The sequence below is a fragment of the Petaurus breviceps genome, unplaced genomic scaffold (assembly GCF_028583685.1).
Source record: "Petaurus breviceps papuanus isolate PSGF00001 unplaced genomic scaffold, PetGlider_PUasm1.0 183, whole genome shotgun sequence".
Lineage (NCBI taxonomy): Eukaryota > Metazoa > Chordata > Mammalia > Diprotodontia > Petauridae > Petaurus > Petaurus breviceps.
In genome coordinates, this window is record NW_027185791.1 from 9,329,037 (window position 1) to 9,343,405 (window position 14,369).

Below are 14,369 nucleotides of genomic sequence, written 5' to 3' on the forward strand. Positions count from 1 at the left end.
CCCGGGGGGGGGGGGACGGTGCATACAGAGGGTACCGTAATGTAGCGTGTAGCACAGGGGATCACCTTCACTACAGTAGCAATCTCAATAGGGCTTATTTTTGGGGGAGGGCTTATTTTAGAGGAATCTTACACAATAAGGGGAGGGCTTATTTTCAGGATAGGTCTTATTATCGGGGAAACACGGTAACATACACCCTCAATTGGGTATGGAAATCTATCTAACCCCACAAGAAAATAGGGGTGAAGGGGATAAGGGGGGAGAATGATAAAAGGTAAGGCAGATTGGGGGAGGGGGTAGTTAAAAGCAAATACTTTTCAGGAGAGATAAGGTCAAAGGAAAAAATAGAATAAATGGGGGATGGGATAGGATGGAGGGAAATATAGTTAGTCTTTCACAACATGACTGTTATGGAAGCGTTTTGCATGACTACACATGTATAACCTATATCAAATTGCTTGCCTTCTCAATGAGGGTGTGTGGGGAGGGAAGAAAGGAGAGAATTTGGAATTCAGAGTTTTAAAAACAAATATTAAAAATTGCTTTTACATTCAACTGGGAAATAAGATACACAGGCAATGGGGTATTGAAATCTATCTTGCCCTACAGAAAAACAGAAAAAAAATAGAAGGAAAGGGGATGATAGAAGGGGCATATGTGATAAAGGAGAGGGCAGATTAGGGGAATGGGTAATCAGAATGCACTCCATCTTGGGGTGAAGGGAGAGGTGGGGAGAAAATTTAGAACTAAATATTTTGTGGAAGAGAATGTTGAAAACTAAAATTTAATTAATTAATTTAAAAAAAGAATAGGATAAGTGTTGATGGATCAATACAATATTGTTTTCACCAATGATCAAAGGCCAACAGGTCAAATTCTTTGCAGATTTGAAGTTCTTCAAAACTTTTGACTAAATTAGCACTTAACCCACATTTTATGAGAGGTTCTTTAATTAAAAAAAACACGAAACTTCCATTTTATGAAGTTTTCAATTATCAACAAATATAAATATACCAACATACTGAGAACTATGTGAAACTCTGAAATTCTTTTATAAATAATTTATTTTTTAAAGCACATATTGATTTTGGCACAGTTTTAACAAAAAGGGCAATTTGTGTCACTTCTTGGTCAATTTTGAACCACTTTTTAATATTTTTAAATGTTTTACTGATGTTTTTTCTTTCCTCTTTTCAGTTTGAAATCTCTAACTTATTTTTATCACCAAATAAAAGCTTCCTCTTGAAACAAATAAGTATTGTCAAAAAAACAACAACACAGTTGCACATTGGTAATACTACAATATGTTTCATTCTATACCTATATTTTATAACTTCTCTGTCAAGAGACTTCATCATCAGGCTTCTGAAGTCATGACTAATAACTGCATTGATAAGTGTTCTTAAGACTTTCAGACCATATTATTGTGGTCATTCCATGAATTGTTCTTTGGTTATGAATGATTATCAGTAAAAAGCCCAACTGATTCCATTATCTCTGAAAAGTTAAACCATTGGCATGAGCACATGTGGTTGAGTAGTCTTGTGTATTTTTTGATCGGTGGTTTTGGTCTCTCAAAATGCAACATAGTATTAGAAAATTGATGGGAAACAATTTGTAGACTGCAAAGCTGCAGAAGAATTATGTGATTTCTTCTAGAAATCTCATTTGTGAACACAAACTCATTTCCTATACAGTTCTATAATATAATGAAACAACTTTTCCACTTTTACCCACAGATTTATTAGCTATTCTTGCATTTATTAATTCAGCATGCTCACATAAAATAAAATTTTTGATGATTAGAAAATTTCATTATTTCAGAACTTTCAGTGGTGTCACACATTGCTTGCTTATAGAGTGAAAGGTTATGCATGGACAAGCAATGCCATTTTTTTCCTGATTGGCTTCTCTATGTTCAGTGAAAAATAATTTCAGAATCATAGATTTATCTGAAGGTAGAATAGCTATTCTCTTGCTAGTCAATTGTAGAGCTGCCCTTGTAGAATCAAGGTTAGTCCTTCCTGCCTTTCAGAATGACCTAACCTCATTGATTTAACCTATGGACTAGGGCAGTGGTAAGTAACCTGCAGTCTCAAGGGTAAAGTTGGGATTCAGTCAAAGGGCAGCACTTGAGGACCTAGAAGGCCACATATGGCCTCAAGGCCACAGGTTCCCCACCCCTGGATGAGGGTGTTTTTCAGAATTTTTCTCATATAGACTGTTGTGCATGCTGTGGTGCTCGGAGGTAGGTCTGGTGGAGGTCCATTAGACATGCCTTAAGACTTTCCAAGGTGTACCCCTGTCTGCTGAATTAATGACTCAGGCCAGCTTTTCCCAGTGATGGTGTAGAGGACTATGGGAAAGGCAGCTCCTGCAGTAACTGATGGTAAGTATTTCAGGTATGGGTCAGCATCGATTAAACTCAACTCTCCAAGGAACATCGCTAAACTCTCCACCTTAGCATTGGCGTGCCGCTGGTGCAGGAAATACTGGGTGAGGAACTGGTTGATGGTGGGGGCGGCCAGGTCAAAAGCCAGCACCTTGAGTACCAGGTGCTCTATCCTCAGGACCTGCTTCTTAGTGTACGTGTCGTCTGTGATGTACACAAACTCGGCCACTTCTGGGGGGTAGATCTCTTCAAACTTCGAGGCCAGAAGTATGGTGGCGGTCCCCGAAGCACAGACATGGAGGACAGGGACTTGTCTCTGTAGTTGATGGCCAAGTGGAGGGTCTCGTTTTGGAGTTTGTACCCCTTGCCCATCTCCACCAGCCAGTTCACCAGGATGGCGCGCATGCTGTTGGTGATGCCTGGCTGCTTCTTCATGTAGCCCACCTTGGGCTTGCACTTCACCTCCATTTCCCTAAGGTACAGGTATGTCCTCGTGGTAGTCGGGGACTTCGTTGACATCGGGCGACTTTTCTTCGGGTTCCAGGACCACGGACGTGTCCATAGTGAGGGGAGATTCGAAGCTGCCGTCCTTGGGCTAGTCGATAGGCACCAGGGGCTTCCTGGCCTCCGGCAGCGCCATTGCCGAGGCGAAGCCCAGCGCCTTCTCTGCATCCTTCTTTCCGGCGCTGGGGGGCTTGGGACCATGGTCCAGCTCCTCCGGCTCATCCACGTGAATGGTGAAAGTGAGCTGCGGGCCGACGAGTTCCAGGGAGGGACTGTCGCGGGATCCTCAGGGACAGGGAGCTCCCTGAGGGGCACAGTCACCCTGCGGCGCTGGCCGCCGGGCCCGGGGCAGCCTGGGGGCCTGGCGGGGGCCGGCCCACGCGCTCCCCGCTCCGGCTCCGCTCTGCTCCGGCCGCTTCGGACCCTCCCGCCGGGCCGCACACTCACGCACGGACGGGGGCGGGGGCGGGGCAGCGGCCGCCGATCCCGCCGCTGCCCAGGCCGCGGCCCCGGGCTCTCCTGGCCGCAGTTCAAGCTCCCGCCACTATTGAAATGGGCTCAAAATAAATTTCTTGAAAAAAAGTGATATAGCCTGAAGGCACACTTCATAAAACTACTATTCTTTCATTATATTCAAGATGGAATTTTTCTTGTTTATGTTTGGAATTCTGTTGAAAGTAAAACATTAGGGAAGTTTTGGAGAACATAGCACTCCAGTTTCCCATTTTTTAGAAGCATCATCTCTCTCTCTCTCTTTTTTTTATGAGGGATTATTTGCAGATTTCTGAGTATGACCTCTCCAGCATAGCCTAGTATATACTGTTGAAACTATGGTACCTGCTTTGATCATCAGTATGCGTACAGTACAAGAAAGAAAAAGGATTGATAAAAGATTAAAAACATTTCATCAGTGTCTGTGCCTATGTAAGTTACATAATACTTAATGATAATGCTTTCATTGGTGTATTGTCTTGACCAAAGATTGGTATAACTGCTAGTCAAGTAGAAGCTTCTTTGAGCTGTAGTGTTAGCACTTGGGAAGAGAGTACTCAGGTCTTTAATGTTAATACAAAACGGAAGGTATTCAGAATAAGGCAGCTGTGATCTTCAGGATACTTGAAACCCAGTCTTTGAGAATCAGTTGAAGACAGGTCTGAGGCTAATCCCTAAATCTTCTCCTCAATTTAAATAGCTCAAGGCTAAACAGATTTAGGGGGTATCTGAGAGGTAAATTAAGGCTGTTTGCCTCAGTTTCCTCATCTGTAAAATGAGCTGGAGAAGGAAAAAGCAAACCACTCCAGTATCTTTGCTAAGAAAATCCCAATTTAGGGGCGGCAAGGTGGGGCAGCGAGTAGAGCACCAGCCCTGGACTCAGGAGGACCTGAGTTCAAATCCAGCCTCAGCCACTTAACTCAAAAACTAACCTTGTGACCTTGGGCAAGTCACTTAACCCCAACTGCCCCCCAAAAAGCCAGAAAAAGAAAAAGAAAATCCCAATTTGGATTACATAGAGTTGGACCTGACTGATCTGTCTGAACGGCAAATAGATTAGATGAATTATACAACATTCTAGATTCTATGTATATATTAATGACTACTATTAAGTTATAATTTTTTTTATTTACTTTCATAGACAAGTCACTACATCTCTCTAGGCTTCATTTTTATCATGTGTAGAATAAGAGGGGTATTTCTAGATTGCCTTTGAGATGTCTTGCAGTTCTGACTCCTTAGCTTTTTTCAAAGATTTTCATTTGGAAGAGTGATTGGTTTGCTTTATATTATTCCAGATAGGGTAACTGAGTCAGTTGGCAGAGGTTACAAGAAAGTAGATTTTACTTTTTTATATAAGGAAAACCTTTTTTACAGCTCTTTCAAAGTTGAATTGGTTAGGAGTAGGTGGATTTATTGGATATTCATTAAAAGAGCTCATGCATTGGTCAAGGGGTAAGAGTAGATAATTTCCCAAGTGTCTTCTCATTCTGATCTATATTTTTATTAATTAATTTTGTGGAAAAATATTTATATTAAAATTCAGTAAACATTTACTAAGTGCTGATTGTATACAATATACTGTTCTAAATTCCAGGGTAATCCAGAATATCCTGTCTATATTATCACAGTCAAATTACACATTTAATAATGATGACTAAGGTTCATCAAGAAAAGGTAAATCATGCTCAGTTTCATTCACTGAAGACTATAAGTTCTTATCACTGTATGAACTCAAAAAGTACTAGCAGCCACAGATAGCTATCCACAGCTAAAATTTTTTCAGAAGATCCAAAAATGGAGATTAATCCCAGACAACTGGGCTCCAGTGGACACTGACAAAATCACCACAGTGAGTAAATGATGTTGAAAAAAATATGATGAACTAGCTGAAAGTTATTTGGACCCTTGGTTGTTTGACTCCTTATGTGACCATTTAAACCAAATTTGTCTATTTTTCCTTTGAATCCTATTGATTTTGCATTGCCAAACTATACTTCTTGGGAAAATGGTGAAGGGTTAAATTTTTATGTATGACTATAACACAGGACTTTAAGACCCACATTTTGCAAAACAGAAAATAAAAGAGGCAATAGAGTTGCTTGTAAACTGCAGGATTGTTTATAAAGGAGACCTTTAGATGGTCTCAGAAACAGAATGTCTTCAGGAAAAGAAAGAAAGAACTTGTATCAATATTATTTTCATTGAGGAACAATTTTTGGTAAAGAGAAAAAGTCAGAACTCTTTGATCAAGGATATAAAAACTGGGACAACTTAGGGGGAATTTTGTAGTCTCTTATGTGGGCCACCTGCATATGCGTATTTATTCTATATGTATTCATTATTGCTCCTGCATGTCTGTAATGGCAGGCAAAATGGCACTTAGCTCTTTGTTTCAGTTATTCAAGTGTCTTTGAGGCTTGCTTGTGATTTTATCAAGTCTTTGTAGAAACAGAACCTTTGAAGTCTACAGTGGGAGGAACTTTCCAAAAGATAATATAAAAGCCCAAGCATGAACTGGAACAAAACAGAACTAGGAGAAAGGATGACTGTGGTGCTAGCACTTTGTCTGTCTGTTCTGTCTGTGTCGATGTTATTTCGTCAGACCTGTCTTCTTGTAGATGATGTTGCTGTTGTTACAGAAGCCCTGGTATTTTACTGCTGGTTCAGAAGCTCTGAAAGAGGACTTTCCTGCTATCTGTTTAAAGAAGTCCCGAAGCAGAGTTTTACTGAGGTTTTCAGAGGTCCTGGGACTTTACTGATGATTTTGTTCATTTCACAGACAGAGGCCCTGTCTGTTGGTATGTGTTGATTTCACAAGCAGAAAGTGAATTTATGATAGTGCTGGCAATGTGTGTGGATATTGTAACTCTGGTAAGTTTGATGTGTAGAGCTGGACTGGGAGCCAGGAACTAGACTGGGAGCTGAACTTGGAGCTGAATTGGGAACTGGACACTGTCTCCCTGTGAATCCAGGTGACAGTTTGGTGAATTCAGGCAAGAACTGGGAGCATGGAAGAGGAACCATGGAGTTTGGGAGTCAGCCTTGAGTCAAGATGAAAAGACCTCTACTTGGATACTTAGTACTGACTGACAAGATTAAGATCCTGTGACCCAGGGGTGGGAGAACTTTATACTTTGTACTCCTTAAGGATGATTGCTTCTTAAGGATGATTGAGTTAAGGAGTTATATCATTGTGAATGTTGAACTTTGGTTTCTGTGAATGTTTTGTTTTAGTTTATTGCTGAATAAATAGAGAGTTCACTATACTATGTGATCAGAACCTTAAAGCTATTCATAGTAGCAGTCCTCAGGAGAGCTGCTTGTGCTTGGCTTTACAATGTGACAATCAGTAAACTCATTGATTTGAGATAATTTCTACCTCCTAATTTTTATGACCCTCAAATTACTAACATGATCCTGCCTGTCAGGCAAAGAAATTGTGGACAGTAAACTGTTATTTCACCATCTACTTTGTAGAATGTTCCCTCTGACTGCACGGCAACTTCCTTAGTTTTAGAACACTATTTTGAACATTATTTCCACTTCTAATCTTATCCTTTGTTTCAGGTATTCCAGGAATCACTGACTGGGAGCAGCTTTTGGTTCACCCTCTCATATACCTTCTTTCTCCAATGAGGACCTTTCCCTCCAGAATTATTTGTACTTGACTATTACAACACATTGGGTAGATTATTTTAGTATTGGGCAGGCATTTTACATCCTATGCACTTGTTTTTAGCCTAAAAATAGTCCTGTTTGCCTATACAATCTGTACTCTTTGTTACCTTGTAGTATCTGACCCAATTCCTTCAAACATTTCAACTACCAATTTTATTCACATTCCTTCACTACTGCAATTATTAGTACTATAGTCTAGCCCATTTAGATAAAATCATTTTGCCTGTATTGTAGCCTTCTCCACGAATGAATATTGGTCAGCCTCTGAACCCACAAATAGTCAGAATTAGATGCAAAGCACAACTTTTTTTCAAAAATAGTGTATAAAGTATTAAATGTGTGCCATTAAAAAAAGTCAAGATAGCTTTTGCTACTTAAAATGTTAAATTTCATTTATGCAGAAACCTTACTTGAATTAAATATCTTTCCTGAATGGTAGAAGAGAATGGTGGCATTATTGGTTTTGGGAAAGCAAACAATTAAGATTAATGATCTTTAATGTTAGTAAATCATCTTAATGAGAAATGTGAGGGAAAGAAGTCTACATTCTATATGTCTAAGAAAGCTCAATGTATGAAGGTCTAGACTTATGATATAGATAATTGGGATGATTATGTACATGAAAAGATGATTTCCTACAAATTATTTTACATAGAGAAATTCATTTTTATTTAAAAATTTAAATTCCATTTAAAGATGTTTTGATTAACAAAATTTCGATTTACACATATTTTCAGATTTGAGGAAAGCGTAACTGACCAAATTTTTCATTCTAGTCACCCTCATAAGACTCATAAATAGGGGTTCATAACCTAGTATCACTGAGCGTGTTTTTTAAGTATATTTTTTACATCTATCATTCAATATAATTGATTCCCTCTTAATCTTATGCATTTCATGCACTTATTATAAACATTATTTTGAGAAGTGGTCAGTAGTTTTCACCAGATTGGCAAAGAGGACCATGACAACAAAGAGATCAAGAACACTTAGTATGAGGTAACTTGTGTCTGTATAGAACATGATCCTTTTGGTTTGGATGTCCAAATCATGATGAGAATGAGAAAGAAAAGGAAACTTTAATGAAGGCAAAGTAGAAATAATATGCATTTTCCAATGTTGTTGGTGAATCTCTTGTTGTGTAAGTGCTATGTCATTTGTCTTTGTTTATTCTTTCTTATGAAATGTTGAGGAAATAAGAAATGCAAGTCCTATGCTATTAAATAGGGTAATTCAAGGCTAAATGATAAATAAAATCTGCATGAAGCACATCCCTGAATATAAAGATAGAAAAATGTTCATTTTATATCAAGTGAAGATAATTTGCTTTGACACCATTCTTGTCCTCGTAGTGTGTGTGTGTGTGAGAGAGAGAGAGAGAAAGAGAGAGAGAGAGAGAGAGAGAGAGAGAGAGAGAGAGAGAGAGAGAGAGAGAGAGAGAGAGAGAGAGAGAGAGAGAGAGAGAGAGAGAGAGAGAGAGAGAGAGAGAGAGAGAGAGAGAGAGAGAGAGAGAGAGAGAGCGAGAGAGAGAGAGAGAGAGAGAGAGAGAGAGAGAGAGAGAGAGAGAGAGAGGGGAAGAGAGAAAGAGAGAGAGACAGGGAGGTTTGTTTATTTCCCCCCTCTTATTTGTTATGTTGTGATATACTGGGGAGGGGATTGAAACATGATATTGATTTAAGGATATTTAAATATTAAAAATTAGTTGATAAATTTCATTCAGAAAGAGGTATCTAAAAGTTGATCAGAAAAAGTCCTTTTATTTCTTGGAAGCTTCTTTGTGTTTCTAAACTTGTGACTAATGTCTTCTTCAAGAAGTATATGGAAATATGGACACTGATGCTTGCCATGTTAACTTCAAGTCCATATTTACATGAATTCTAAATGACCTGTGATAGCAATGTTCTGTTCTTTGTCTAATCTCTACTTTCCCTCTTGTTGTAGTGAATAAATCATCTGAGCATGGCGGGGTGAAGGAATAGCTTATTTGGGTAACCCAGAGAAAGGAAATATGTAGCCAATGGGATATTTTTTTATGGTGTTGAAATTTGAGGAATGTGTATAGTCCACATTTGCTTCATTACTCCAAGGAAGAGGAGGCCTAGAGCATAAATAGAACTGAAGAAAGTCACAAGCCATATGGTCCCTCTCTGAGTCACTGCTTATATATCCCTTTTCAGATCTTCTCTGGACACCCACAGAGAAGAACTTCTTCATCAACTGGTAAACAGGAACAGTGGCTCTGTTGGGGAGAGAGATGAATTCACTTGGAGGTTAACAAAAATGCCACTTGTTGGCTGGAATCGAATTATGGAATGTCAGGGTTAGAAAGGAGATGCAACATAGTGTAGTGGAAAAAGAGAACTGGATTTGAAATCAGAAACTGGCTTTCAATCCGAGCTCGAACCCTTGAGATGTGCATAAACTTGCACAAACTTTTGCCCTTCACTGGGCCTTAATTCCTTCTGCTATAAAATGAGATTGGTAGACTAGATCTTCTCTTTTAGTTCTGGATTATTCCATGATTGGCCTTCTAGAGCAGAGTTGTCAAACATGAAGTCCATGGGTCACATGCAGCCCACAATACTCTCAAGTGTGGTCTGAACCAGATTAAAGTAGTTACTATATGATTTTTAAAAGAAATTAAAATAAAATAAACTTAAAGAAAAGTAAATATAGGGGCGGGTAAGTAGTGCAGTGAATAGAGCACCAACCCTGGAGTCAGGTGGATCTGAGTTCAAATGTGGCCTCAGACATTTAGCATGTACTAGCTGTGTGAGCGTGGGCAAGTCACTTAACCCCAATTGTCTGCCCTCCCCCCTCCAAAAAGCAAAAAAAAGAAAAGAAGAAAAAGAAAAAATAAACAGAAAAACATGTGATTTTCCAAGTCAATATGTTGCCTGCAGAGATCCTTATGTATGGTTTGGTGGTCCCCATTTCTTTTCGAGTTTGACATCACTGATCTAGAACAACTTGTACTTAAGCAAGAATCCTTTTTGCAATATACACAACAAACACTTATCCAGCTTCTTCCTGTACATCTCTTGTAATGAGTAATCCATTGCCTCCTGAAACAGCCTATTATGCCTTTGAGCATATCTAATTCTTGGGATTATTTCCATGTGTCATGTGGAAATCTACCTCTCTGCCAGCCAACACCTTCTGTTCCTCTGAAACGAAGAACATTTCTGTTCCTTTTTCCATAAGAAATAAATGGTGATGATAGTGTTTAGTATAGTGCCTGACATATAGTAGACACTTAATAAATGCTAATTGCCTGCCTGACCGACAGTTAACATGGACCTGTTAAAACTTCTCTTCTCCAGGTTAAAAACCTCATTTCCTTCAACCAGTCACTGCTTCACAGAGAGGCATCAGTGCAGTGGAAAGAAGGGTGAATTTGGAGTTAGAAGATCTGGCTCAAATCCCACTTCTGGCACTTGCTGTCTTTGGGCAATTCCCTTAATCTCTCTGGCACTCAGTGTCCTCATCTGTTTATAAACACACACACATATACAATTTTATAAGTATATATGTGCATACACTATATTTTGCATATGTATACCATGTACATGTATGTATATACATATAAATAATAATGTATATGAATGGTCATGTATGATATATACATAGAAAATATACAATATATACATATAATGTGTATATATGTAACCTATATCTAAATATTTCTACAGCTGTATTTCTATCTCTCTATCTATTTCTCTATCTATCCATCTGTCTATCATCTTTATGTATTCTGGACTTAAACATCAAATTAAATAGACATTTCCATGTTATATAAGAAAAAGATTGTACATGTTTTATTACATGTTCTCTTCTGACTCAACAAAGCCATTTAAATCTTGAGTGTGCAATAGAGTGGCTAAAATAGAATGGTAGCAGTATAACAATACAGAATGATGCCAGCTCCATATGGAATTCAATTGTCTCCAAAGGTGTGTTCAGTAAACCCTGGGAGAGGCACTCCCCATAAAAGGGGAGCTTTGTTCCATCAAGTCTGAAGTGTTTCCTAGTGCCAGTCAGAAAAGCTCCTGTATACTCCTTAAAATGGTTCCTCACTTCCAGATGGCCACCTAGTCATGCATTCTTATTCTCTATTAGAGACAGCTTGCTCCCTTTTCAAATTATGTAATAAAATCAAACCATAGTTTCCAAAGCTATCCTGCTTTGTCTGGGCTTCTTTCTGGATTCCCTTCTGTTCTCTTCTTTGAAAAATAAAAGCAAAAAAATCCCAAATCTTCAATGTTCTTTTCTTTTTCTTTTTTGGCTACCCTATCTCTACTTCCTTTTTTTGGGAGGGCAGTTGGGGTTAAGTGACTTGCCCAAGGTCACACAGCTAGTTTTTGTGTTAAATGTCTGAGGCCAGATTTGAACTCAGGTCCTCCTGACTCCAGGGATGGTGCTCTATTCACTGTGCCACCTAGCCACCCCTCTCTACTTCCTTTTAAAAGAAAAATAAACACTTGTAACAAAAGCACATAGTCAAGCAAAACAAATCCCCATGTTGGCCATGTCCAAAAATGTATTTCTTCTGCATCCTAAGTCCATTCCTTCCCTCTAAGGAGGTGGGGTATGAAGCTTCATCATCAGGCCTCTGAAACCTTGATTGGTTATTACATTGATCAGAAGTCTCAAGTCTTTCAAAGTCTAACAATAATACACTAAAAATCCTGAGAGTAATACCAATAATTTGTCTAATGTCACTCAAATCCCAGAAGATCTGATAGAATTATATATTGACTAGGTGAACAGGTTACCTTTCTCAAATCCAGTTGTATTATATATTGTTTTTGTTTTCAGTAGTTCAATTGTGTCTGAATTTTCATGACCCCATGGATGACAGACTCTTCTTTCACTATCTTCTGGTCTGTCCAAATTCACAGTCACTCCTTCCATGACTCTATCCATCTCATGCTCTGTTGTTTCCTTTTCCTTTTGCCCCTAATCTTTCCCAGAGTCAGAGTCTATTCCAATGAATCTCATCTTCTCATTATGTAGTCAACATATTTAAAATTCTGCATCATTATTGATCTTCCAGTGAGGAGTTAATTTCTAATTTGATCTAGCTGTTGTCCAAGGTACTCTCAAAAGTCTTCTTTTAGGACCACAATTTCAAAACATCAATTCTGAGGCACTCAGCTTTTCTTATATTCCAACTCTCAAAGCTATACATTGCTACTGGAATAACCACAGCTTTGACTATATGAGCCTTTGTTTATAAGGTGTTGTCTCTGATTTCTAGTATACTGTTCATATTTGCCATACATTTCTTTCCAAAGAGCAAGTTTTTAAATTTTGTGGCTGAATTTTCCATCTATAATGATCTTTGAGCCCAATAATATAAAACATGACTCTGCTTCCATTTTTTCTCCCTCTTTCCAGGTTAACAAGAACCTAGTTATTATTGTTTTTAGTTATTAAACTTGAAGCCAGCTTTTACATTTTCCTCTTTTGCCCTCCTAAAGAGACTTCTTAATTCTTCTTCACTTTCTCCCATCAGAGTGCTATTGTCTACATATATGAGATTGCTTATATTTCTTCCAGCAGCCTTACTTTTGATTCATCCAGCCTGATATTTCACATGATATTCTCTTCATATAAATTAAATAAATAAGGTAATAATATGAAGCCATATTTTACTCTTTTCCTAATCTTAAACCAATTAGTTGTTCCATGTTCAGTTCTAAATTTTGCTTCTTGGCCTGCATACAGGTTCCTCAAGAGTCATATTTTTGAGAACTTGTCACATTTTATTGTGATCCAAACAGTCAGTCATTAGTGTAACCAGTGAAGTGTAAGAAGATTTATTTTTGGTGGGGGGACTTCCTTGCTTTCTCCATATTCCAACAGATATTGGAAATTTGGTCTCTAGTTCCTCTGCCTCTTCGAAAACCAGACTGTGCTTTTAGTCTTTCTTGGCTCACATATTACTAAATCCTAACCTGCAGAATCTTAAGCATAACCTTGCTCCCATGTGAAATAAGTGCAATTCTTTGGTAACTGAACATTCTTTGTCATTGCCCTTCTTTACGATTGGGGCATAAACCATGTTTTCCCCCAATTCAATGTCCACTTGAGAGAAAAGACTATTAATAACCAGTCCTTGTGAAGGGCAGGGCCAACAATAAGATATTCTTTTCAATCTTGAGGCAGACCCCACCCAACTGAGAAAATTTATTTCTGATTAAAGGGTAGAGAGAATCTAATCTAGGTGAATTCTAGCCATTCAGGAAGGACTAGGTGGAGAATAGATCTAGTTGTCTTGAGTGCCCAAGGTAGGGGTGGTCTGAGTAGAGATTAGTTTCTTTGTCCAAGCGTGACATGATCAGAGTCATATTCCCACAGTCCCTCCTTAAAGTAAACCCACTTCTCATTATAATATTCATCCTCTCATTGACTGTTAACCAACCAGAGTTGATTTCTGCCTATTGGGAACACCTCCAAGGATATCTAAGCATTCAGGAACCTCCAAGGTTCATCTTTGGTTTTGAAAAAATCATTATCCTCAATTTATCGATAATTTTCTAGCCATAATTAATGAATTGATTATTAATTACCCAGAAACTATATCTCTTAGAATTTTCATTCATCACATATTGTTGAGTTTTTCCAAATTTGATGACATATTGAGTGCAGCACTTTATCAGCGTTTCATTTTTGGATTTTAAATAGTTCAGCTGCTATTCTGTCACCTCCACTAGCTTTATTGTTAGCAATGCTTCCTTACACCCACTTAACTTCATCCTCCAGGATATCTGGCACTATATCAGTAGCCAAACTATCATGGTTATTGATTGGTAATGTTAACATCTCTCTAGTATAGTTCTTCTGTATATTCTTGCCTCCTTTCTTAATCTCTGCTGCTTCTGTTAAGTCCCTACTATTTTTGTCTTTTATCATGCCTATTTTTACATGAAATGTTTACTTGATAGTTCTAATTTCATTGAAAATATCTCTTGTCTTCACAATTCTATTGTTTTCTTCTATTTCTTTGCATTGCCCATCTAAGAAAATCTTCTTATCTTTCCCTGCTATTCTATGGAATTCTGCATTCAGTTGGGCATATCTTTCACTTTTATTTCCTGTTTGTTTTCCTTCTTCTCTGTTATTTGTATTGTGTCATCAGATAACCATTTTGCTTTCTTGCTCTTCTATTTTTTAAATGGCTTTTGTTGCTGCCTCTCATACAATATTGAAAATTTCTCTCCAGAGTTCTTCAGACACTTTATCTACCAGACCTAATCTCTCAAATCTATATATTACTTCCATTTCATATTCATAG

General features: G+C 38.2%; 1 pseudogene; it reads right to left on the bottom strand.

The window, feature by feature from the left end:
* Positions 1-2,200: 2,200 nt before the first annotated feature.
* Positions 2,201-13,987, bottom strand: LOC138160920 (cyclin-A2 pseudogene; annotated as a pseudogene).
* Positions 13,988-14,369: the final 382 nt, after the last annotated feature.